This window comes from Lactuca serriola, chromosome 4 (genome assembly GCF_051521515.1).
Source record: "Lactuca serriola cultivar US96UC23 chromosome 4, Lser_US96UC23_V15, whole genome shotgun sequence".
Taxonomy (NCBI): domain Eukaryota; kingdom Viridiplantae; phylum Streptophyta; class Magnoliopsida; order Asterales; family Asteraceae; genus Lactuca; species Lactuca serriola.
The window spans coordinates 1669915-1674234 of record NC_136411.1 but is presented as its reverse complement, the minus strand read 5'-3'; the positions used below and the strand labels follow the sequence as shown (position 1 = coordinate 1674234).

Sequence of the window (4320 nt, the reverse complement as noted above, 5' to 3'; positions counted from 1 at the left end):
AATTTTTTTTTTCATTTTTTTAATTTTTTTAGCTATTTTTATTGAAAAATGATTTTGAATATACCAAAAATCATGATTTTTTATTCTCTACAAATAGATATCCATATTGATATAGTTTTTAGAAAAAAAAAATAAAAAAAATTATTTTTTTATATTTTCAGCTATTGTTGTTGATAAGTGAATAAAAATGCATCAGATTTTTAGTACAATACATTCGTTATTCACTTATGAATAAAAAATATAATTAATTTTTTTATAGATTAAGTATCATTTATATATAAATATAACATATAATAAAATCTTTACAACTTAAATAAACTCTTTACAACTTACATCAACTCTAGTCACAGTCACATGCTATATTCACATATGAATCAAACATGTATTGACTTTCCTCACGAGTTATATTTATATACGAAGAACACATTTATCATAATTTTGTTACAGTTAATTTGTTATTCTTATATGAATAAGTAGTTCAAATTTTCAAAACACTTCGTTTTTTTAACATACTACTTATTTATATACGAATAACAAATGAACTGCAACAAAATCCTTAGAAATGTTTTATTAATATATGAATATAACATATGACGACAAGTAATACATATTTAATTCATATATAAATATAACATGTGACGAAAGATGATGTAAAAAATATATATTTTTAGGTAAGAAAACTTTATAACGTGTTATATTCAGATATAAAGGATACTTAAATTGTAAAAAAGTGAAGCATGCGCTTTATTCATAAGTGAATAACGAATATACTGTAACAAAAACATGATGCGTTTTTATTCACTTATAAATAACGATAACTGAAACTTTAAAAAAAAATATTTTTTATTTTATCTTAAAACTATATCAATATGGATGTTTATTTATAGAGAATAAAAAATTATGAATTTTGATATTTTTAAAATAAGTTTTCGATAAAAATAACATTCTAAAAATTAAAAAAAATAAAAAAAACAAAAACAAAAAAATATGTTTTTGTTTATTTTAAGGTAATGATTAGCATATTTTAAGGAAACATGTTTAGTTGGAAAACACATATATATCTGTTACCCATTCCGTCGGTACGCCTAAGTGTTTTGCGACAAAAATAAATGGATGAGAATTCTCTCATTAACAACCTTTTTCTCAATTGAACCCTCATATATATATATATATATATATATATATATATATATATATATATATATATATATATATATATATATATATATATATATATATATATATATATAAATAAAGGAAACATTTTTCCTTTCACTACATTAATTTGAAACTCCTATAACTTTTCAATTTCTTTCTAATAATAATTATAAGTTGGTTAATAAGATTAAATAAATATCAAATTTAAAGTGTAATAATCATATATAAACTAAATTTCAATATTAAAATAATATATTTACTTCTACTTATTAAGTGATGTTTTTTAACTTTTAATATATTATACTTAGAATGGTCTCAAATGAACCTGAACATATATATATATATATATATATATATATATATATATATATATATATATATATATATAGGGAAAGGATCAAATGAGAACACCTAAAAGGTTAAGAACGCGAGAATAATTCTGGACCAATCAATATACAAGGGTATATTAGTAATTGCATATTTTAATTAAATTAAAATAAAATAAAATTCAATCAATTTCCCTTAAATTTAGGATCGGTTACCAAAAAACAAAAAAAATATTCTATTTTTGATTTTACTTATTAATGGAATATAAAAAACATTTTTACCAAAATTTAATTTAAAACTGAAAAAAAATCAATTTTTTTTCCTCGAATTTCATATTTTTTTTTCAAAAAAATGAATAGAAATCCAATCCCAAATCAAAATACTTGTATTTAAAAACGAAATTTTTCTTCAAAAAACCTAATACGACTCCAATCACAAATGAATATACATCAATTTACAAATAACTCAATGCCTTTTTTCATCAAATGAAAATAAAAATAGTATAAAAATTTTCATTTTTTAAAAAAAGTGAATACCTATAATCATAAATAAATACACTCATTCACACATGAATACAATATTATTCAAAAATAAAAACAACCATTCACACATGAATACACTGTTTTTCACAAATAAATACACTGGTACTCATAAATAAATACAAAATAAAAATAGTGTAAGAATTAACAAACCTCTAATCATAAATAAATACACTCATTCACACATGAATACACTACTATTTATAATTAAATACGCATTCTATCATAGATGAATACACCAAAATATAATGTAGTTTTTCATTCTCCTCTAGCTTAAATTCTTCACCTTTATGTAATGATTAAACCACTTCAATGGAAAAAATTGCAAAATTCATCATTGTGTCAACCATTTTCTTGAATCGGTTGCAGCCTCATTCTTTTGTTTGAATCAAACGGCTCGCGAGCTTGTGTCAGCAGTAGTGATACCTAAAAAAATTCCAACATTCCTTTTTCTTTGATCAATATCTACAAAATGACAATATTATGTAAATACTATAATACGACAAAAAATATTAAAATGAATGATTGGTAGCAAAATCATACGGTGTTATAATCATAAATAATTAAAACTGATCATCTAATCATTTATCTTGCAAATAGTTATAATCATAAGTGATTTTTATCGGTGTCTTCTAATCACATGGACAAAAATATTTATAATCATAAATGATTATAACGAACATAATCAAACATTCTTTTTTGATTAAAGAATTTGACACTGAAGTGTTAATGGTCGAAGGCTAACATTGATTTTTAAATGGTGATGGTATTCATACTTGAAGCTTCGCTGGTGAAGGAATTGAATATCAAAATTTTTCAATCAAGTTTGGATTCTCCTTCCAATGAGGTAAACTTCCCTTTCTCTTTTACTACCTATAATATTAGAAAAAAACACCCAAATTCAACAAGTTCTTTCATGTTCTTCATTTTCGTTCATATTGTTCTTCATTATTTCTTCATTATGTTCTTCAAATTTTGAATCCAAACCATTTTTCTGATCAAACACCCAATTTCACAATAGCCATTGTATTCTTTATCTAATCTCGATCATTCATCAACAAAAATTTACAACATAATCTCTAATCATTCAATAATCGGTAAATCTTCATATCTCAGTGAATGATGAGAAATACTAATTGAAATTAGTCAATGGAATTGAGACCTCATACAAATCAGAACTTCATGAAATTGATTTTCACAATTAAGAAAAAACTACTGAGATTGAAAAATTATACAAAAATTTTGGAATTGATCAAAGAAGAACATGAAATTAATTTGAAATCAAATCATGAATTAGCAAATGATTTAAATGCACATATGATTCAGATGAAAAATATGATTTACAAACTGAACGATTCCGATTCAAAGTCAAATCAATCAAGAAACATGAAAGAATTAAGATGTGATGAGAATGAGAATATAAACAAAAGGATTAGAAGACACCGATAATATATTAATTTTGGGATGACCTTATCCTTTTTGAGGTGTTCTTTGATGCTAATTTTGGAACCCAAATGTATTTGGGTTTCTTCGTCATCTTCCGATGCATAACAAAAGGATTCAGATGCATCGTCACGAACCGCAGATCTAGATGGTGGTGCTTCATGCCTCTCGTCTTTACTATCAGTATCACCCATTTTGGCGACTAGGGTGCGGGACACATTGACGATCATTAGTGTTAGATCGCCGACTGAAGGGAGGAAAGAAAATGGAATTGAATTCATAGAGGGAAGCGATTTATTATGAAACCCTAGAGAGAGAGAGAGAGAGAGAGAGAGAGAGGATAAAGATACGGGAATATCAAAGGAAAGAAGAGAAAGGGTGAGAAATTTTAGGAAATAGGTAAATTTGCAATTCCTAATATACCCTTCTAGCCATTTAAAAGTTACACTTTAATGCCAGTAAGTTTAGAATTTTCCATAAATCGCACGTTTAATGATAACCTTAGATCTAAAGATTTAAATGGTCCAGATCTATTCTCGCGTTCTCAACCTTTTACGTGTTCTCATTTGATCCTATATATATATATATATATATATATATATATATATATATATATATATATATATATATATATATATGGGAAAAGTGAATATACCCTTAAGGGTATATAAGCTTAGGTACCCAAACTCATAATAATACGTCGTTTTGTTTGATATATTCATTATATTATTGTTAAACTTCAATCGTTAACTTGATTTATATTCAATATTATTAAATTTTCACTATTGTCTTCATCTTACATCACATCTTTTTGTCGAACACTTACTAGGCTATATATATTATTGTTGAAAAT

General features: G+C 24.4%; 1 long non-coding RNA gene across 1 annotated transcript; it reads right to left on the bottom strand.

Annotated features, from left to right (window-relative positions):
* Window positions 1-2206: 2206 nt before the first annotated feature.
* Window positions 2207-3779, bottom strand: LOC145099906 (uncharacterized). Its single transcript, XR_013704684.1, has 2 exons — window positions 3494-3779; window positions 2207-2489 (listed from the first exon to the last, which is right to left on the bottom strand). It is a non-coding gene; the product is annotated as an uncharacterized LOC145099906 (long non-coding RNA).
* Between the last annotated feature and the right edge of the window lie 541 nt (window positions 3780-4320).